The 24537-nt window shown below is 32.1% G+C and overlaps 1 protein-coding gene across 9 annotated transcripts in view; it reads right to left on the bottom strand.

Annotated features, from left to right (window-relative positions):
* Br (broad) overlaps positions 1–23271 on the bottom strand; it is a 122393-nt gene extending 99122 nt beyond the window's left edge. For 4 of the 9 annotated variants that reach the window (XR_003368997.2, XM_026638783.2, XM_026638789.2 and 1 more), the window contains exons 1-2: positions 18525–18661; positions 18064–18230 (exon numbers count right to left, since the gene is read on the bottom strand). The gene's annotated coding sequence lies outside the window, so the exon portion shown is untranslated. The other 5 variants (XM_026638784.2, XM_026638786.2, XM_026638785.2 and 2 more) reach the window with 5 other exon arrangements.
* Positions 23272–24537: the final 1266 nt, after the last annotated feature.

Below are 24537 nucleotides of genomic sequence, written 5' to 3'. Positions count from 1 at the left end.
TGATTTTTAACTCTACCTATTAAAATTAAGGTCGATTTTTGTTTGAATATTTTTTTTGGATTATACGTTATCATTTAGCAAGTTTAATTCATATTCCAAGGTGATAAGATATAAATTCGGCTGTTCGTGTCTTGTAAATGGCGACCGAAGTCTTATCATGCTCGTTGAAGGTGAGCTAGACAGGGAACTTTTTCATTTTGGAAACGTTTTAGTACTTACAAAGTTTTCAAAGGCTTAAAATTAATAATGATAATAAATTACACGTATTTTAAGCATTTGGCATTGAATGGTTGTTTTTTATCGATATCGGAACCTCGTTATTGTTGATCGATAGTTTCATTCAGTGATCACTATTGAGGCAATGATTGAATATAACTGTTCTCACAGTGTGTTATTTTTGCTATTTAACTTTTATCACATATATTTAGGATATATTTTATGCATGTTTCTTATTATTAATAAATAATAATTCCATAATCAATATACATATATAGGTTATTATCTTAGCAAGTTTTATTGAGCATTGGACGAGATATATATATACAAACTTTTTTTACATTAATGATGACTAATAATATTAAGATGATATATTTTTTAATTTGTTATATATATGTTTAGGTCGCAGTATTATTATTTAACTGCAGGCATAGTTTAGGTTTTGTGTTTTAAGTATGATTCTGTAAAAGTATCTATGTGTATAAAATTTATCTTGGTCAGACTGCAACATACTTACAAAAATGAACTTAAGCAACGTCTATACTGATCGTTATTTAAAAAAAATGTTACAGTAAAATAGTGTAATCCGAGTAATAATCCGTTATTGCCCCACTGCTGGGCCGCATCTTGTATTTTAAGAAAAGTGTTTCTGGATACTCATATTTCAAATTTTTTTTTCGTTATAGGCAGGTTTTATGATACGTTTCTTAAACGCTGAACTTCTAGATGAATTATAAACACAAATTAAAAAATATGTTACATTACAAATATCTTGAATAAAATCCAATGTACAAACATAATTTCTTATTTAAGTATAAATCATAACTCTTAAAATAGCTCATATTATTGCCATTTTTTTATTTGCAGCACTAAATATACCGCCTTATATGTTTTTTTTATATGTTGACCTTTTATACACATAAAAAATATAATATAACAAAAAGTATGCTTAATTATTTTAATAGTATATTTTTATTGACGAAACATCATTTTGTAGTTATTTAAATATATTTAACATTATTTAAATATATTATTATTTTAATTCACTTTATGTTTACAAAAAATGTTAAATAATAAAGGATATTTATGTAACCGTACTCCATAGCAATTTAATTAATAATCTAATTACTGGATATTAATAAAACTTTCTTAGATCAGAAGTGCGATTCTGTAGGAATTCACTTCGTACCTCACTTGAAATATGTTGACAACCGACTTGCGGCGATACGTCGATTTGATACGTATGTCCTTTAAATTTTATAATGTTTAGAGTCAATGTCGTATATTACATTTTGACATTGCACGCTCTTGTTCTGAGATGAGTTTCGACCTTCATCTTAAGGAATAGTTCTACAGTCTATTAGTCAGGTCAGCTTATAGATATTTATGATTAGTCAGTTATTATAAAGTTATTTTTTGTTTGTTGTTTCAGAGCGTTCATGTATGCTATATGGACAGTGAACAGATAATATCGCCAAAGTCAAATGTTTGATTTGATATTTTTGATTATGGCAACAAACCACAAATTAGTTGAAATGATTAATGAGTTAAAACTTCGTAAAGTTATTGTTGGTAAATTCGTTTTATTTTAATATTATTGGTAGGCGGACGGGAAATGGGCCTTCTGATGGTAGGTGGTCACCATGTATACGGTGCTGTAAGAAATATAAACGCACGCCACCAACCTTGGCAGCTAAGATGTTATGTCCATTGCGCCTTCATTTACACTGGCTTCCTGACTCCCAAGTATTCCAATTTGCGGTAAATTATCTGATGAGTGGGTGGTACATACCCAGACGGGCCTGCACAAAGCCCTACCACCAAGTAAATCGTGGTATTTTTCTTGCTTAATACAATGAACGTGGCGAGTACAGCATATTATTTCAAGAATTTGAAATAGGTATTGCATGCATGTATGCATGAATTACATAACAGACTAGTTGCTCCGTGCGGTTTCAGATGATAAAAGCTACTGGTCCGTCTCCCTCGTGACCATAACATTACATTTTTTTTTTTTAATCACAATTCACTATCACAGTCTTATTTTATCACACTCAGACAAACAAACTCTTCCGCTTTATGTATTAAAATAATAAATGTTAATTAGAGTTAAAACATGACTGTCTAAACAAAAACTAAATACCGAATCAATAACGATTGTTTCTATTGAAATTACTGAGACACATCGTGAATTTGAAATTGAATCGCATTATTTAGTAAAGCCAAAAACTGTCGGTCGTGATCTGATTTCGAATTATTCAGAGCACGAGTTAATGCTAATCATTACGGGGAAGACGATCTGCGGCAATAAACATGTATGAAGCCATTAGCCGTGTCCGTCTGATGGCTTCTTGACCTTTGGACATCATTTCCATAAATCCTTAAGGTAGGGCTTTCATAAGCGGGGTGGCCAGCGTTCCTATCGCCAAACGTCAATACTGATCTTTGTGTTCCGGTTGTACGGGAGAGCGAGTCAGTTTCATTAGAGGCACATAGACGATTTAAGGAATAATGTTCATGTAAATATTAGTATTTATTTACACTATAAAACACGATAGTTAATAAAACACGAATTAAATCAATATTTTTTTTATCGAGTAGGCTGTTATAAGACCGCAGTAAATAATAAGAAGAATTGCAAGAAACTAAGAACTCTAATCCCATAATTAAATTAAATTTGTAAGCAATTGATATATCTTGGTGGTAGGGCTTTGTGCAAGCCCGTCTGGATAGATACCACCCACTCATCAGATATTCCACCGCCAAACAGCAGTACTCAGTATTGTTGTGTTCCGGTTTGAAGGGTGAGTGAGCCAGTGTGACTACAGGCACAAGGGACGTAACATATTAGTTCCCAAGGTTGGTGGCGCATTGGTGATGTAAGGAATGGTTAATATTTAATCTATGTATGGTGGTGACCACTTACCATCAGGTGGCCCATTTGCTCGTCCGCCAACCGATATCATTAAAAAATATATATAAATAACATGAACGTAACACAAAAGTATACGATTAGTAATCTCATCCCTTAATATATTTTTTAATAAATAACCCTTGGGAAATAAAATTTGGTAAGGGATCGGCTAAGTACTATAGTAATACGTTTATCATTCGTCTGTTTTCCTGTAAATTAAGTTATAAAGTATATTAATTATTATCTTATTTAAATAACATATTAACAAGTAACTTGTAACAAAATCAAAATATACTTTATTCGAGTAGGATTTTACGAGCACTTTTGAATCGTCATTTTACAAAGCTTTAAGTGAAGCTACCACCGGTTCGGATTGTAGATTCTACCGAGTAGAAATTCAGTAGTTACTCTTTTTCAACATTATAAAATACAAAGTTATGTTATCTAAATATAATTATATATGTAGGTATATAATATATTCTGCCTGGAAGTCAACAAGTATTTGTTTAATTAATGTATTTTTTTTACAAATAATTTAAATATATGAATCGGCAAAGTTAAAAACATAAAGTTAAATTTAGATTTTTCTAGAAACAAACACCGTTATTATGAACCGGAATCGAATACTCAGATAAAATAAAAATAACATTAATAATTGGTCCAAAATATACGATACAAAAACACGATAAATCTACCGGAAATTTATCGTTGAATGCTTTATAATCGATATATATTATACATAAGAATATTTAAATATAGAACGGCTTTATCCGTATTAATATATCTTAATTTAAAAACAGAATACTAGAAAAACCTCTTTTCAAAAAATTGCTAGTATTCTCATTATCATTTTATGCGTCAAGCATGGGTGAATACGATTACAGCCCAAAAGCGATCAAAGCTATAACGTTCACATCACTAGATGTCTCGTATACCGTTGAGCTATAAGAACTTAATATAAAAATCACTCAAAGGAAAAACCAGAACTAGTAAGCCACCAATAATATAATATCCCACTAGGTAGGTAGGAAAATAAATCGTAGTAGGATGAATTTTGTTATTTTACGTTGTTTGCATATTGATACCCTAGAAGAATAAGGGAATATATCACAATAAACAAAGATCACGGGAATTTCAATCTATCGTAGTATTATAAACGCGAAAGTAACTCTGTCTGTTACCTCTTCAAGCTTGAACCGCTGAACCGATTTCGGTGAGATTTGGTGTATATATAAGCTACGTTTTTTAATTTACCCCTCGAGGGTAAAATAGGGTTTGTGAACTATAGGTAAAGTCATATAAATTTTACGCGGGTTAAGCCGCAGGTTCATCTAGACTAATATAAATTCAAATCAAATCAAAATATACCTTATTCAAGTAGGCTTTTACAGGCACTTTTGAATCGTCATTTAAGAAACTATTTAAAATAAAGCTACTACCGGTTCGAAATGTAGATTCTACCGAGAAGAACCGGCAAGAAAATCAGTATTTACTCTTTTTCAACATCTAAAAATACAGTCATGTTAGTTAAATACAATTATATAGGTATGTATGTGGTGTCTCCTGCCTGGAAGTCAACAAGCATTAACTCCACGCTTTTTTATCATCTATATGATCTTGTAGATTTCATTATTTATATTATGAAATTAATGAAACATAAACAGGCTAATAATTATAAAAGCCACATGCATGACCACGTGCTAGCAAGAATTTCAATCGCTGTTACGATTCACTGGACGAAAAATGAAGTATTTTTGTCTTCAACGGAAACGACGTCATGATGTTTTTTGGAAACTTTTTTGACATATTAAATACTTCTACACCTTATAATCTTATTATTTGTTCACCACTTACAACATATTTAGTTAGATGTCACGAATTCCACCAACTAATAATTACGTAAGTAAATTTCACACGATAGCTTGTGCAACGTTTTATACAAATGAATTAGAAAGTTACGTTGTCTATACATGTAAAGATGGCGCCTCTGATACATTTCTATTAGCTTAATCAATAAGCCAATGAATCAGAAATCAGAAGTCAGCGACACGCCGTTTAAAATACTGATTATTTGAGATATTTCTTTATCCGGTCATCGACAAGCAGAGGTTTTAAATTATACATTCTAAACCAAGAAAATAGCCTAGAAAGAAAGACATCATAACGTTCCAGATAGTTCTAGAAGCACAGAGCATTATTTCAATTCACTAATACAACTTGAGAATTTGTTTTCCGAACTCTGAATCGACAAGATTTTTATTTGTTTGTTGCGATCATAATTTGTATAATGAATTTTTGGCATATGTTAATGTTGGTTATATTATTAATTCGTACCCCATTGCCAGCACTTTTTATATAACATATTTTGATGGACGGTCAAATGGGCTACCTGAAGCCAACTGATCACTACTGTTCATGGACATTAGCACTGTAAGAAATTTGAACCATTGTTTACATTGCCAATGAGCAACCAATCTTGAGAATCATGATGTTCTGCCCCCTGTGCCTGTAGTTAAACTGGCTCGCTTTTCAAACCGGAACAGCTTAAGTTTTTACACGATCACGAGCGGTGAAAGTACTGTTAATATTATTCTTACGGTGTCAATTTCTATGGTCATTGTAACTTTCCATCATTAGATGACGCTTCCATGAAGCGATAGAGGCCTAAGGAATTATACATATTTCTCATAGTACCTTGTTCATGGAGAAAGGATTATTTACCGTCAGGATCCATCGCCAGTCTGCCTTCCCGTTGTAAACAAGAAAAATATTTCAATATCTGTGTACGTTAATTTTTACGTAATTATTTCAGGTTTCCGATGAGGTTTCTAAGTACGTCATCAACACTGTGACGTGTCACATTTAAATTCGACACGCTTTTAAAGTTTTACGAATACCTACGGACGTAACTTTGACCAGCTCCGAAATATGGTGTGCCATTGCTCAATTCAAACTGAAGCCGTGAACCCGATTGGTTTATAATCGTAAGTCCTGACCGATGATGGCGATTTCAAATCCGGGCAAGTTTCGCATTTCTGAGTACTTTATTTATGTTTATAATTCATCTCGTGATTTTCGGAGAAAAAAACATAAATTTGCATATGCCGTATGAAAATCTGCAACATGTACCAAACCTGCTTTTGAGCAGCGTGGTGGAACGAACTCCAGACTATCTTCTTAAAAGGAGAAATGGCTTTAGCACAACCGTGGGATATTAACAGGATTTGAGTATTTATGAATGTATATTTCAATGTTACAACAAATGCAAGAACTAACAATTTAAATAGTGACTTCTTTATTTACAACAGACTTTTCAATAAGTACATATGACGTGACTGTGTCTATATATAAATAAATAAGACATTAAATGAAAAGTAGGGTATACGTATACGTAGTTAAAGAAAACCATACTTTTATAACTTCAGGTTATATTTATTCGAATGGTAAAATATTTTGGTTATTTTTCAGTGTAAAATAACTAGCCTTGTTTTATAAAAAAGAGCAAACCCAGCGCTTAAGTCGGATTAATTTGTGTCCTTGATATAACTCTTTTTACTAACATACGCAAACATAATATTTTAGTGAACATTTTTTTTGCTATATATAATAAAACACGTGAGCTTGTATGAATGGCGCTTTCAAGCGAACGTTTCATTCACATAATCTTAGGCTCTCGTGCTGAAAATAGCGCTTTTTACGCTAAATTGTACTACAGAATTTAAAAAAAAAACACTTCTTTGAAAACTATCTCTAAAGAAAAAAAATAAATGACTATTATTAAAATACACAAGTGATACAAAAGCACAACAAAATAAATTATACTTAAATTAAACTTTTAATCTGATTACTTGATTTCGTTAATTAAAATGTAATTTCATATTTTCACAATATTCGCGGTACGTTTCCTACACACTAGTCGCGGGGCTGTGACGTACGCGTGACGTCAGGGGACGTGACGTCAGAGCACGTGGTCGAACGTGTGCGAGCTGTGTAATAGTACTCTTTGTTAGACCTAAACGGGATTTTATCGTTTTCCATGTGCTATTTCCCTTCTACGTCACTTACATTCGCCGCTGTTACGTAGCTTTTGAAAATTCAAAGGTTCTTTCGTAGAAATTATTTGTTAACAGTTGAATTATATAAATTTATAATTACGTGAAAGTTAAACATATTTATAGCATTAAAATATATATTAAGGGCGGATTATTGTAATCGACGATAAATTTCTAAAAGTTGACCTTTTCAAAATGACGATAATTTTTTTTTAAAATAACAGTTATTTAATTTTTAGAAAATCAGCCGTCAAACCTTTACTCCAAAATCAACTTAGCTGTTAATTAGTTATATAACAAGACGGGATGAGTGGCAAATGTGACACCTGATGGTAAGTGGTCACCACTGCGCCATTGGCGCCATATGAAATTTTAATAATTTCTCACATAACCAATGCCATAAAAATCTAGTCTAAATCTCTCGTTTCATGTGCCTGTAGTAACACTGATACTCTGCTTTATAAATATTTTATGATATTATGGTAACCCTTGACGATTCTAACGTAACGTAGTTTTAATTTTAAATTTGAATAAGCATATATTGATTTGGTGCATCTATTATTTTTGTTCGCAACTAATTTTCAAGCCAATGTCACTTAACCGGTATTCGCTAATCAGTCTTCGAAATTTAAAATTTATTTATTTATCTAAAGAGTGCATCGGACGATAAAAATCCACTTATCAGTTTTTTAATCTATATTTAACAATAAAGGCTATGTTGAAATATATATATAATCACTAATTTAATAATATATTATTTAAACCCTTCTACAAAATCACCCTTGCATTTTTTCACGATGACGTTAAATAAGGGTGAGGCTCATTTAAACTGAATAATTAATTTAATTACCGCGATCGCGTTGCGTATAAGGTAATTAGAGTGAATAAAAATAATTGCCAATATATCCATGTATGTTCGCAAGCTCATAATAGCAGAGCAGGATTTAGTTCGAAGATCTTTGCCATAATCTCAGAAAAAAAGTACTATACTAAGCAAACTTATCGATCAGAAAATTATCTGGTCCGGTTTGATCTGTCAATAAATTACAACAGTTAAGCAATCGCACTTTAAATGTAAACATTTTTTCTTCTTAAAGAACATAAAATTTAATTGTGAACCATTAATATTTATAAAAACAATATACAATATAAACATTTACAATAGAATTACGAAAAATACTAAAATAATTGAAAACAATACGGTCCACGCTTCGCATTTCAAGATTTAAAAAAGAAAAAGCAAAACCAACGGAAACATCTCGTGTGTAGCGCATGCTTTAAATTCTTACGCACATTTTGCGTCTGTGATCCAGTAGCTTACTCGTGTTCTTTTTTCAAATCGTTATAAATAAATTCTCCAATGAAAATGTATTATCATCTGTACTAATAGTTGAGGAGACCTTTTTTAATGCCTAACTGAAAAAAAATACTAAACCACTACACGTAAAACTTATACCAGTAGACGCAACGGACAGACAGACAGAGTTACATTCGCATTTATAATATTAGCATGGATTCGCAGAAAAAATTGTGCCTAACTAGCGTTGCCTAAATATAGTTGAGATATCAAATAATATGAATCAAAGATATCAGTTATTGATTCTAATTTTATCTAATTACATAATTATCTACAATTTTATTTTCTTGATGAGATGATTTGAAAAGGCCCAACATTTTATTATGTAAGTTCTAGAGGTCCCCGATTAAACCATGATTCGTCCCGGATGGGCGTTGGAAGTTTCGGAAAAAAAAAACATTTATTTCAAACCGACCATGACAGTCAATAGGAGAAGTAGGGTAGTCGGAAATATAGTCTATATTTTATCATTTATTTAAAAAAAGAATGCCTGTTCTATATTAATATTTAAACGAAAATACTAATAAAAAAAACACCCAGGAATATATATAAATGTGTGTAGTCGATAAAACAGATTCATTACTCCAGCAATATGTTACAAGAAGAATGATCTAGACATCTCTGAAGGAGGCGATCATTATTAAACTAAAAAAAAGTGCAATAATAATACATGCGCAGGCGCAGATCGAGGTCAAGGTGACGCGCGACTTTCGAATCCCCACCAGACTATTTACACACTCAATGATGCATTCCCCCCTTGCAGTAACTACATAGCTAATCCCTCCCAAGGAGACCTACTATAGAACTATAAAACTAACTCCACCTCACCCCTCTCTGACTGCACATACATGGTAACTATAACCAGATTTGTTTGTGTATAAACTTGGTATGTTTTTTTTTTTTTAATATTAAGTACACAATTTTTATAAAGAATTGTATACGCTTCGTATCTTACTGAAGTTATATATTGAAAAAAAAAAACTACATGGTCTTTTAGTATTTAAGTTTCGAAATCATATAACTGATAATATATGTCAACGATAATCATACTCATAGTTCTTTTTTACCTTTTTACCAGATTACGAAGCCAATGAATATAATACACTGATAATGTATATTTTTTTGCATGTATTATTGTATATGCACGAGTATTATGTAACGTGTTGAAATCGAAAAACTTACATGGGTACTTAAATATTCCAAAACTTTTTTTTTGTAGTTCTGTACTAATATAACAATAAAGAGATCTGTATGTTTGTATGTACGGGGTAATCGGAGGGACTCATTGATTGACAGAGAGTGCTCAATTCTAAAAACAAAATCATACGTAGAAAGCTGCATAATTATTACTCGTATTAGAGTATTAATTATATTGATATCATGTAATATTCTTTATTAATAAATGCATTAAAATGGGAATTTTAATTTTGGTTTGATATTATCAGCATCGCTAATTGATTCATGTCAATGTTTCGAGATATTGATTGCTGTATTTATCATAATAGTTGCGGATATCGTACCGTTTTGATGCTGCGCTGCTCTAGTTGTAATGTAACCGATACTATATAATATTATAAAATCGAAAGTAACTCTATCTGTCTGTCTGATGCTCTTTAACGGCAAAACCGCTATACCGAATTCGATGCATTTTGGTATGAACCTTGAAGCTTGAACTCCAAGGAAGGAAATAGGCTTTTTTATGTCCAGCCAACTGCCAAAACGCGAGCGAAGCCTCTTCGAGAACTTTTCCCATTATTCGTGTTTTAGTTATATATATATGTATCTGGACAAAACCTTTGTGTTGTTTGTATATATAGATTAAGCTAACAGATATTACGAAAACGTGTTAGTTATTCTGTAATTTGCAAGTCGGCATCTGATAACCGAGGATCAGGTCAATGTACTGCCACAATAGTTGGGCTGAAATGTGTCTCAAAATCTAGATAGAAATATGCCATTGTTAACACTATTATGAGTTTTCTTAATACATCTGACATGCGTTCATGTTAAGAAGTTACAACGTATGGAAAGAGTTCGTTTGAAAAATGTATTGATTCGATAAGGATTTGTTAAATGTTTTTTAGAATACGATTATCTTTACTAACAAATGCGGAGAACTTACTGAAAAAACAACTGAGCCAAAATACATGAATTTCATACCACGAGATGCAGAGCGATTCGGAGAAGATTAAAATATATACTCTTATACGCTACTTCACGCTAGCTTATTGAAACCGATTCGAAAAGAAATATCTTAGAACTGAAAAGTATCAGTGGAAGAAAATCAGATATCCATGTTTTCTGGTAGATTACCAAATTCCCCCTATCCCCTTCAGTTCAGTGTAAAGCTCGTGTTGAGAGTACGACAATAATACGGTAGGATCGCACTTGCGACTGTTACATCGGAGCTACTACTAAACATCGGCGCATACGTACCTATATATTGTCTAAAGACTTGTGCTTGTCTTTTTTTAAATAATTGATCCCATTCCGGCGTTGAAGGAAAATATCTCGAGGAAACCTGCTTGTTTTATATGAAAATCTTCCACATTTATATCGATCAACTCACTTTTGAGCAACATGGTGGAATAAACTCCAAAACTGCTGCTTCTTACGTGCTGAAACTTTGGTTTTTACTTTACTTTACTTTTTAGATAAGAATAATGTATTCTATCAAATTTGTCATTTTGTTTATCAGCGACTTATATATGAGTACCTACGAGTAAGTAAGTAAAATATTTGTTATAATAATTTACTTTTTTTTTTAACTTTATATAACATTTCTTTCATATGAAAGTAACGGAAAATTGTGACGAAAAATTGTGTGGAAAGTCAGGTGAAAATAGATAGCACGTGATACAAGCTATATTCGACAATCAAATTGAAACAAAGAAAACATCGGAAATTGTCACATTGATAAAAAAAAAAGTAATAATGTAAAATTCAACATTTCATACAAGCGTTAACGTTCTTAATATATTTAATTGCGCACGCGCACCCGATGCAAATAACATTTTCTACCTGTCAGCCTTGGACGGTTGTTTTTTTTATCTATTCAGGGAAATAAAACTCGTAAGCCTATTACTTACGTTTGAATATATGACCTTTAGCGTTTTAAGTACAAGTTTTATGTTTTAAAGCTTTGAACAGTTGTCTTTGTTCATTTATCATTATTATTATAGCACGGAATCGAATATAAACCCATTGACGATGATATATAGATTTTATGTACGTAGTATATTAATATCTTTATATATAAATGTTTTTTCTGTACGTGTGTGTGTCACCGAGCTCCTTCTTAATGGCTGAATCGATATTGATGATTTTTTCTGTATAATTGAATGAGTATACGGCTTAGATTGGACTCGGCATGTATATCTCGGTAGATTCCGTGACATCACACGAAAAGACGTCGTACCAGTGGTTTTTAAGTGCGTATTCTGGTGCCTTCAACGACGGCGAGCCCTACATACACACACATCATAAGGCTGACACGCGTAAAGACCTTTTTCAAGCGATAAAAAAGACTGTATGTATCGCTGCGATAGGATTCCAGGATTGTTTTTAACGGAAAACTCTGATTTCATCTACGAAGTCGGGACGAGTAGCTAGTTAAATATGTTCAGTGATTTGGCCGAATATTTACCCAACATTACGGGTTCATACCCTTGCAAGCATCAATTAGTTTTCATTAGCTCTGTGCCTATTTTAAATGTATAATTCATCCTGTACTATTCATAATCAGCGGTAAAGGAAAACATCGTCAGGAAACCTGCATGCATCCTAAAGGGCGGTTCAATCCCAGCTGTGGGAGATTCTCCAGCTGTTTTTTTATATATTTAGTAACATTAACTTTCACATATTAAAATACCGTATATTCAATGACAAGCCAAAAGCTATGGTACACAATAACGACAGTTCGCGCCCTTTTTCATATTACCTCGCCATTTTACAAGTCTGGAAACTATATATGTGATCTTTATCACCAACAAATAAGAACCATTTTGCTTTGACAACCTATTATTAAGCTTTTTGATCAAACGATTCATTCAATAGCCTTTATAACGTTCAGATAAGAGTGCTTTTGCTACAGTCCCATTCGTATAATTTATTAAATGTTATAAAGTTCTTATATATGAAGTAATAAGGGTTATTTTTCAGTGACAAGTTGGTTAGAAGAAGTAGATTCACATTGAATCTTATTGCTTTGATATAAGGATCATTTTCCTTGTTAAAAATAACATGTGATCTCAAGGTTGTCTACATGAATAAGATGGACTGCACTTTTCCTTGTCCCTATGTCTTACTTATTATATATGATATAAAGAACGTGAGTCTGTTCTTTTGTTATCACACAGTGTAAAAATAAAGATAAAAAATTGCAAACATTCCTACTATACATTTTTAATTTATATTGTAATTTCAATAAATTTCAACCAGAGTACTTTTCAATGTAATATTGATTCCAGACAACACTGTAGGTAAAATAAAAATATGGATAGATATAAGTAGAAACCGTGCAGAAATTTCTCGTTGTCTAAATAGCGGCTTCATTCAGCTTGTAAGCAACACATACCAAAAAGAAACTCGAACACTCGAACGAAAAAAAGGATTTATTATACAACAACATACATCTTTTGTTTTATACAAGCTGTTTTCCCGATAATACGCATGTGCTGAACTGGTTCATACCAGTTACAGTGTGGTCACACCCTTACTTTATAAAGTCTAAAATTATATGAAAAATAATAATTTAATTATTCGCATAACACAACATTGTGTACGACTTAATTACTGTAATCATTTTAATATTTTGTATAATTTTAACTTTTAATGTATTAATTTACTAATAAAATCTTAAAGTAGGAAATAAACGCTCCGCTAAGTATTTTAATAAAACAAAAAAAATACACCACCCATTATTCAAAATGGACGACGGACGACTTTGAACTTTATACGATTGATATAAGTCTCAAAATAATTGAAAAACAAAACACTCGAAAAGATCTATATCTATCGTATTCATTGCAGCATGTTTTCCAACAACACATAAAATTGGACACTGTGTTCAAATTACAAAGCGAGTTGTGTACTTTTTTTAACACGGAATTTTATAAGGTGTGACCGATATCGAGAGACAAGGAAGGCGATGTTCCTTAAAGCAAGATTTCTTGTATGTTATGAGATTTAATAGTTTTGGCGGTCAATAGGCAGTGTTAAGACACAAACCACGCCTTATAAAATGTTACCGGATTCGATTTCCGGGCTAAAACTTGTTTTTTTCTTTTTAAAATGCTGATTTAATTACAATGTTATATGATACCTAATATTGAAGTTTAACTGCTAACTTTTGCTAGATATAAGGACTCAGATTCCGAGGTTCTGAGTTCAAATCCTAATGTGTGCCAATAAAATAGTATTGGGTTTTCCTATCGAAAAATTCTCAATAACAGCCCGAAGTCTATGTTGTTGGTACACGTCCGCGCTTCGGAAAGCACGAAAAGCCGTTGGTCCTGCGCCTGAACTCTTTCCAGTCGTGTTGGATTTACCACTCAATTATGAGAGCGAAGGAATAATGCTCGCACCTGTGTCTGTGAGCACACTCGCACACTATATGTCCTGCGATGTTGGCTGGACTCTCTTGAGTTTTGCCGCCATGGCTTAAATGACCGATATCTTCAATACAGATTATTTAAACAAACAAGAATTTAATTAATTTCTATATAAAACTAATAACAACATTATTTAAGAAGTTTTATTCCCATACTCTTAAAATCATGATACGAGCGGAAAGTGTTCAGGCGCAACGGTTTTATGTGCTTTCTGGGGTATTTAAGGTAACACTTCCAGCGTCTGATCCTTTGGCTGCAACTGAAAACTCATCATAAAACCCTACAATTGTATCTTGGTCCCAGGCTTTGAATCTTGTATGTAATAATGATCTACAAACTTACAAACAATAAGCGTTGTAACTATTCATTGTTTTAATAAGAAACTATTTAGTAAACACAGCTAGGAAACCTAGATCTTTGTTGTATACAAAATTCGTATAAACAAATATATAAATTGAATAAGTCCATCAAACGGTGCACTTTTTGTATATTTATTCAAGAAAATAGTTATCAACGTTAATGTACCAAAAACCACAAATCACGTTTTAACAAAACAGTTAGATTACTTTTCTAGAAAACACGACGATGACGCCTCGGAATGCATTTTTATGTGAGGAATCTTTTATCGAAATTAAACGAATCCCTTCCAGCACCATCACATACTTTCCAAGCTATCTAAGTCACTTCTTAAAGCGTCAATACGCCATTCGTACCAACCTTCAAGACGTCATGTCCCTTGTGCATTACGCCATGCACAAAATTGCAAAGTATTGCTGCTTGACGATAGAACAATATTGGGTAGGTCTTATCGATATATTAAACCACCAGCAAACAGTGTTATTCACAGAGATCCATTTATTTATTAAATAATATTCGTATCCGCAGCGCAGGGTACATTTTTAATTTCAATAATTATTTATTTCTTCTTAAGTCAGCGGTGCGATTCTGTAAGATTTCACTTCATATCTCACTCGTGAAACGTTCACAACTGACTAAGGTGATACGTGTACTTTATATGATTATAGTCAATGTCTCATCAAAATATCACATCCTAACATTTCACCTGAGTTTATAGTTTCATAGAGAATAACCCTACTGAAGTATTTCATCTAGTCGGAAGTACATTTTTAATACTAAATGTCATGTCTATATTTTGACATTGACATTAATTAAATACAGCAAGGATAGAAAAGCCGTTGATTTTCATACAACATTACATACCAACATAACATTAACAGCCTGTGAATTTTCCACTGCTGGGCTAAGGCCTCCTCTCCCTTCGAGGTGAAGTTATGGAGCATATTCCACCACGCTGCTCCAATGCGGGTTGGTGGAATACACTTGTGGCAGAATTTCGTTGAAATTAGACACATGTCGGTTTCCTCACGATATTTTCCTTCACCACCGAGCAAGAGATGAATTATAAACACAAATTAAGCATATGAAAATTCAGTGGTGCATGGGTTTGAACCCGAAACCATCGGTTAAGATGCACGCGCTCTAACCACTGGGCCACCTCGGCACGGTTTTTCATACAAATTGTATAAATTCATTCGTATTTATTTTACTAATTGATATAAATGATAAATAGAGTAATTACTTAGTTTCATAACGTTCGGCTTAACCTACAGTAGAAAAAAACCATTAAGATCTGTTAAGTAATTTCAAAATCAACACACAAACATACGAGGAAACATTGAAAAGGCGCGTGCCACAACTAGTCGAATTCCCGTTAGTAATCAGAGTCTAAATTGATCTTCAAAACCTTGTACCAATAGATACAAGATGTCCGTTATTTATTAGGCAAAGGATTCGCGTCCAGGAAGACCTCTATTCGGCAATGAGAAGCTAACGACGAGAGAGTTCCCATTACTATACAGACGGACGTATAATAGAACAGGTTTAAGTATGTGTCTGTCGCGATAGGAAAAAAAATCTCACTCCTGACTTTTATTGTACCGATTTCGGTGATACTTTTAATATTTTCTAGTTGAGATGCATATAATATTTATAAATTATATTATGTAGGATACAAAATTAATATTATTAAAGTAATTGTACAATTAGAATAAAAATAAACACAATTTTCTCGTTGATATGGTCAAATGGCTGTAACAGTTGATTGTATATGTAACCGAAGATAACGGGTTCGAACCTGAGCTAGCATCACTATACTTCCAAGTGGTTAATTTTGTTCATGATTCAAGTCTTGATCGGCGGCGAAGGAAAACGTCGTAAGAATATCGATTATAAACCAGTATGGGAGCATGGTGGTATAAGCTCTAACTCCTCGAGAGAAGTGGTTTTTGGCTGTGGGATCTAAGTCTATTGGCTTATGTTAAATATATTTACGAGTCATATAATGAATGATTTTCTTAAGGCAACTTTTTCTATTTGTTTTGTCCAAAACAGAGTAGATTTCAAGTCATTAAAAATAGTTCAACGGCACTCTACAATGAATAATTGAATGAAAAAATCGATGCGCGTGCGCAATCTAAAAACATACGAGTAGATTACATGATTTAGGACTGAATTAAATTTATGGTGCATTCTGAATGTCTATTTCTTTTTTTAAATTGATACAGTTATTTATCAATAGTTACTGAGTTTTTTGAGTTTCTTGCGGGTTCTTCTCGGTAGAATCTACATTCCGAACCGGTGTTTGCTTTACTTAAAATAGTTTGTTAAATGACGATTCAAAAATGCTTATAAAAGCCTACTTGAATAAAGTATATTTTGATTTGATTTGATTATCGTAAGCTTATGTACTATTTTTAATCGTGGCAAAATTAAAAAGAACTAGCGACATAATACAATACGCCGCGAATCCGTCAATTGGAATTAATAATCAGTTAATTATATTGTTTTATTAATTGAATAACCAGCTTCGGATTTCTTCTTAAGAACGAATTGTTTAAGCGAACATAGACTGTATGTTGATGACCCATTTTTACAAATCACTAAAAAATAATAAAAGAACGTAACAAACGCTGCTACCACGCATGCGCAATGGCGCCACATGTATTTTTAGTCTATGCTTCGAAAAGTGCATTTATTATCTGTGCGTACGCATGGCGGAATATATTTAGATATTTTTTTTACAAACATTTTGTACATTAATAAAGGGCTCAACATATACATATATAAACGTACAACATTTTTTTTTTTTTATATATAATGTGAAATTTATTTGAAATAAACAAATCTGATATATACGACCTTTTCGTTACAGACAATGCTTTTTTTTATTATTTCTAAGATCATTGAATATTAATACAATTCATTAAATGCTGTAAACATTAGAGCTACATTAATTTTTACTTCTAGTTGATATAATATTATTTTTAACAATCGATAATTATTGTAAATGTCTATTTCTTTGTTTTAATTTAAGCTATAAATGCTAAAATAAATAAATGTTCACCTAACAAGTCAAATCAATTTATTAGTAACATGAAAAATAAGAATCACGATACATTAGCCATTAGTTTATAACATTTAAAATAATTAGTTATTTTTTCGAAATTCGAATGTGCAACAACATGGCGGTCTTGCGCCCGCGCACTTTGTAGGCTTCGTAAAAAAACAGAACCAAGATGGCGGACTTTCTCGGCAGTGCCTAGTGACGCTGACGTCACTGGACGACGTGTCCTTGTATCTAGTGTCTAGCCCACTTTTTATTAAAAATAAATTCTCAAAGAAAAATGAGTTTTTTTCGAAAATATGTGTTATATTCTTTCACTTTTTAACAAAGCTTTGTGAAGTGACGCCAACATTTTAATAGTCTTAATAAAGCACACACGTATTCAATAAATAATATTAGCATTACCAAATTAAAAATTTACTTGAAAAAAAAACAATAAAAAATAGTTTAAAAAAAAATAAAGTGTATAAAACAAAAAGTTTACTTACCAAATAAAACGAACCAAAAAAACACAAGAGTCCAAACAAAATAGAATAAATAATTCATAAAATAATTCACAACACGACACTAGACACTGCTGCAGTCTTTTGTATGATTGAAAAGAAAAAAATCTTGAATTCGTAAATAAAATTATTTATGCCATTATCGGGTACGTCTGGAAAAAATATGGCAGAATTAAATACTGCGCCCGCGCCAGGGTACAGGAGAAAACGACCGTTGGAAACGATATATTGAAAAGAGTTTTAAATAATTTCGTCTAACGAAATAATAAAATTTCTAATTAGAATCCGACTAGAGTTGCCGACGCGCGTGTCGAGTATATTATTCAAAAAATCGCGACGTACTGGCTGGCACTAATAATGCAGCCAGGACGTGTCTTCCTAGTAGTGCAAATATAAAATACTTTTCAAAAAATCTCCAACGAGCGTTTTGAGCCAAAAAATCTAACCTAACCTAACCCTGTCGGACGGGCGACTGGCGGGCGCGTAGGGGCCGCATTGCCAAATATTTTTTTTGCATCTCGGCCGAATTATGCACTTGTATGCGACTTACGTCGTCCCTTCATTGTAGTGGTGCGTCATGTACCGATTGGGCATTTTTATGTCTTCTTCGTGTGTGTGCCACTCACACATGCGAGACAGACGAAATTTTTATTTGTGTGCGTCCGGCGTGGCCCTTCGGCGTGGAGTTTCTTTAAAATTTCGGCGTGTTATGTAAACATGCTGATTTTTTTTCGACATTAAAATATTTAGGTGTTGCCCTGAGGGGTCGACGGCCGTATTTTTCGGGAACTCTGACTAATTTCGGTAAAAGGATTCCGCCTCGACGTGCTCGCCTGGGCACCAGAAGCCCGTGTTTGGTTTACTCTCGTTCCCCGGTTGTTTGGTCGGCGCGGGCGCATTTAAAAACGCTAAACATTGTTTTTGGAAAAAATTCCCTGCCATTATTGTAAACTTCCTTGTGCAGTTGATAGCCTTCGGTTTATTTATATGTCGGTAATGTTTTAAATCACTGCATTCGATCGGGCACGTTGCATGCTGCTAACATCAGCACCGAATGATTGAGAGCTTGCCACGATTTCGTATCCTTCTTTTTCTTAAAACTGTTTGAAATATAACTTATCAAAATCGTATCGTTGCCTTACCTAAGCGATCATTAAAATATATAAGTATAAATACTCGCAATTAACATCAATTACATCACTAGTGATGTTTCTCCGTGTATTATTATTTTCGGTTAATAAAACATTTCACCTTACGTGTGGTGTTTTGATAATTATGATAAATTATAATTACCCGGGACGAACGGCCTCCAACCGAATATAATCCCTGAAGGACTATTTTGTAGTTAAAAATATATTTAGGCTTATTTTATTTTCTTTTAATACATATTCATTTCGGTAAAACATATTTTTTTTATGTATTTGTTCATACATTTTGAAATCTATTTTAAGTGTAATTTAAAAAATTCGTGACTATGTAAACTATGACATCGAAATAGTTTATTTATTCCTGGATACACATATTATTACATATAAATATATTTACAAAGAAAAGTGTCCTTACTAAGATACCCCTCGGAAACGACCTGTGTGATAATATTTTCTTGATTTTGATAGTTTTAAATGAATTCAAGTATTACGCCAAATTTATTTAAGTACAAAAATTAAATTAAATATTGACTACGCCAAAATAATATAATAAAAATATATCAAGTATGTTTTATGGGTGGTCAATAGTCTATGCTCCAATAGGCTGAAACACACTAATTAAGGTTGCTAATAAAAATCCCTTAAATAAATTGGAGCGAAAGACTTAGTAAAGGTCGAGCTGACTTCACAGGTACCTTAAAATAGGACAAACGACCTTGGAAACTATCCCTCCCTCATAGGATAAACTATTATACATGCCGATCTATTTTGCAACTCATTTTAAAATTAACTTATTATAATAATAATATTAAATTACATTATGAAGATTTTTCATTTTTATAAACAAATTGGAATCTGGTTAGATTTCTCTGGTCTTTATTTTTCTTATTTGAATATGTTACGTATTGAATTTTACACGATTTTTTTGCAAATCTGTATTTATTTCAAATATTATGAATTATCATCTTTAAAAATTATTATTTTAAATGCGAAAGTGAGGCTACTTATTTGTATGTCTTAACTAGTCAACGGATCGTCTAATCTTGCACACACGTTGTCAAGGGTACAAGACTTTATAACTGATTCGCCTCAAATAGTATATAATTATAAAGAAATATATAATCATAGAATTCGTTGATAAATTCGTTCAGACAGACCGGGTCGTGAAATATAAATAAGGAAACCGCGTCGACCTCTTTAATCACGCTAAATGGCAGTCTAATGTTAAATCGACTGTCAGACTGACTGTCAATTACAGCTGAACGTGTTAACTGTTACGGCGGCTTTGTATTTTTTACCTTAAACACAGCTTTATACTCTCTGTCCGACGAAACATTATCAGTGATCATTAACAGTGTTAATTTGTTACTTTTATGAATCAAATTTATAAATAGCTGTTCTCTGACACCATCGCAATCAAAATTATTTTTACCTAATTCCTTATTTTAGATTCCACTTCACCAGATATATCTCTGTGTCGAATTTCAGAAAGATTGGTTATTCGTCATGAGGTAACGTACAAACAGACGGTTACTTTGGCATATAATATCAATACGATAAAGATTTGAAAGAGTCGAAACTGAGTTCTGTTATCCACGTCGAAGTATTAACCGAAATTATTTTTAAGTTACGTCTAATCTAAAACTTAGAAAGAAAAACGATAACTTTTGTGATATTTTTCCGTAGTGATGAAATGGGATTCCCCATATAAAGACGAAAACAATTTTCATATATCCTTATTTATATAAATCGATTTTTTTTTCATAATAAATTAAAAATTTAAAACAATTTGATTTAATATTAAATAAAATTTAAACATAATTGTTACGTATAATAACAATTAAAACAATAATTAAATATTCGTAAATTAAACGTCTTTAGATTTGACGTTTTAAAAAACAAAAAGTATAATACATGCAAACGCATAAATAACTGTATATACATAAACAATGTATATGTGTGTAACATATATATATATGTGTGTGTAAACTATTATCAATTACAACAGCCTGTAAATGCAGCTATACAAACAAGTATAGTGTGCGCGCGCGCATTAGATCGATAGCGCAGGGTTGTCGGCCGTGCGCCCTTGTTAGAAAAAGGACGATACGTATAAGTATATAAACCGTGTGATGATAAAGCAAGGAGATGTGCCGCTCGGTAGTGTTGCCAAATTTACATTTAATAGTACCTCTAAGTAGTCGTAGTATTTAATAGTTTATGACATCATCGTATATAACTTTATTATTTAAGTATTATTTGACTAGAATTCTATACTTGATAAATTTGATAAAGTTGTTTAATTATGTTTTTTTTATGAAAAGTTTATTTTATATAATGAAAAATAAATTATTGAATATTTAATATTAAAGCGTAAACCACGTTCTGGGAGGAATGTTATGGTAAATTTACAATTATACCATAAATTTAATACAGGTAAAAAATACCTATTTATAAGACAAAAGAGAATATTTTTTAAGTGTATACAAATCTATAAAATATTTAATATAAATGGTACGTCTCCGTGAAATAGTCTTTGTATATTCGCATGACACTCACACATGGACACGGTGCGCGGGCGCAGGTTCGTAGACACCTTTTGTTTTGGAACACTTGGCCAAGTATTAGGCCTTTTTATGCTCTTACGTTTTAATTTAGGAATGTTCTGAATATATTCGCTTTTGTTTAGCATTTTTTCGCAAAGATCTCTCGGCGGGGACGCATCTTTTTACAAAAATTATATACGTAGGATAGATTTAACAAAAACAAAAAAAAACATTTTCAACGACTTGCAATGTTACTGGAGTATATTGTCAGAGTTTTCTAACCTCTGTCGCGCTCTGTATTTAAATGATATTTAATTAAATTAAATATAAAAGATTAGGATCTTCGTCCGTATTTACTTTTTTTAAATTTTGAATGTCACTTTGAAACCTTACTTTAACCTGTGCCACTAAACTACGTTTGACGAAATATAAAAACATCAAATCAACTTATAACAAACTATATACTTGAATTATATATAAACGTATCATTTATTATTCTAATACAAATTTAACTTTTAATATTTCAATTGAACAATAAATTGCCAATCAGTTAAATGCGGATAAATTTTTATTGCGCATATTGAGCCAAATAGCTAGTCAATTAGGGAAGTGTCCTCGTGGGACGCCGGTTCGAATCCCCGGCAGGGGTGAGATAAAACTGCATTCGAAATTAGGTTCTAAAATATTAAAAAGTTATATCGTTAATGACTTTGTTATGTATTATTATTTGTATGAATTAATTGTTGAATTTTCTCTCAATGAATAGTTGATCGTCTTTGAAAGTATTGAAAAAGTAAATAAGGAATTATCTTCTATACATAAAAGAGAAATACCAGTAACTAATTATCCACTAAATATCCGAAGCTATAACTCCTACAAACTTGAAATTTGGCAGGAAGGTTCCTTATAAAGCGTAGACATCCGCTAAAATTATTACGAAACTCCACCCTAAAGGGATAAAACGTGGGTTCGAAGTTTGTTTTTTATAAATATCGCGGGGCTAGAGCAGCAGGTTCAGATAGTTTATCCATAAAATGTAATTTTAGCGACTGCGAACATACCATAAAGTTTTGTAATAAACCGATCACCTGTATTAATAATTTATAATAGAATATTTACCAATCGAAATATAATAATATATATTTTTAAACAATTGTAACTATAATTGCAAATTAATATTTAAATGTGGCATACGAGTACAAGTACTGAACGGCTGTTGTTTTAATAAATAACATATTTTTCCAATCGACTGTATTGTTTTAATTATTTACGTAAAGCAAGCTGTCACACACGCACTGCACATACATCTAAATTATTTTTATACATATATATTTAGTGTTAATCTTTATATAAGCAGTTTCTCCCGATTTTTTCTTGGATAAAATGTACCCTTTCGCTCTCCGGCGTATAAGCAACTAACTAAACAACACTCACTCACTCAATTTTATCATATGTTAATACATATTGAACCCCCATTAATATGAACACACTTGTAATAGGAGCTCTTCATGAATTCGTCGATTTCAGTTAAAAAGTAGATCCGATTCCCGTCATCGTAGCGAATTAAAACTTATACCAGTTTTCTAAGTTAGGGTTTTAAGTTATATATTTTCACTTAAGTAACATATAATAAATTAGTATTGTGAATAAAAAAGCTATTATAAATACCCTAATATCTCAACGGGCTATGATCTTAGTGATGACAATTTCGTTCAATCCAGTGTCTTGAGATATGTTCACTATAGACAGGCAAAGTTTCCTGTAAAATATTATTATAAAGGCAAAGTTTGCTGTAGTTGAATGAATATGGTCTTAAAACTATAGTTTGTAAATAATCCCAAACCTAGACATAGACAAAGTATTTGATGTAAAAAATATGATTGGGAACTATAACACGCCACCACCGAAAAAAAAAAAACAAAAATATTATACATATACATAAACAAATTCACTCGATATACAGAGATTAATAAACACGCTGAGATGAAAACATACGGTCGTTATTACGTCGGACCACGTGTCTGCTCCGAGTTCACTCACCAGGGTCGAGACCAGTGAGCCAACGAGCATCAACTTCCTTTGTGATTATAATCCATCCAAATATCAAATACATTTATCGATAAGTTGCTTTGATATTATCAGATTATAAAAATTTCCTCCTGAATTTTAATTTAATTTATCTTCATTTTAATTAAATAAAAAATCAAACATCCCAATACATACATTTGTATAAAGGAATCAATTTTAATGTATAGTTATGTTAATATCGTATCGGGCAGATAATTTACACGATTAAGAGCTAAAATTCTTGTAATTAATAATGAATATCGATTCTAACACCAAACCGCACGACATATTTGTAAATTTTTCTCGTGATCATGTCCTTTTAAAAAGAAAAAGGTGCACAATTCACGAAGACACAATCATAGCGAGGATAGAACTAACAATTCCTCCAGAAGTCAAGATCTTCAGACGATCAAAGAGGCCACTTGACAACTAGCTTTCAACTGTATTGTTAGGTTTGTCTGTAGAGAAGACTGGCATTGTAAGGGACACCAGCCACTTATGACTTTGCCAGTCACGTCTCAGTCATCTCATATGATTATCGGAATATATAGGTATATATCACTTCTCGGTAGCATTTAACTATATTAATACAAAACATTTTGTTTTCTTTTTGGCTCATAGATAATATAATTAGTTTGAATACCCAGACTGAGTAGTTATTATTTATATATAATATATAATATTATATATGAACGTTA

The sequence above is a fragment of the Vanessa tameamea genome, chromosome 13, assembly GCF_037043105.1.
Source record: "Vanessa tameamea isolate UH-Manoa-2023 chromosome 13, ilVanTame1 primary haplotype, whole genome shotgun sequence".
NCBI classification, from domain to species: domain Eukaryota; kingdom Metazoa; phylum Arthropoda; class Insecta; order Lepidoptera; family Nymphalidae; genus Vanessa; species Vanessa tameamea.
Note: the sequence above shows the minus strand (reverse complement) of the source record. Positions and strands in the feature narration are given on the sequence as shown.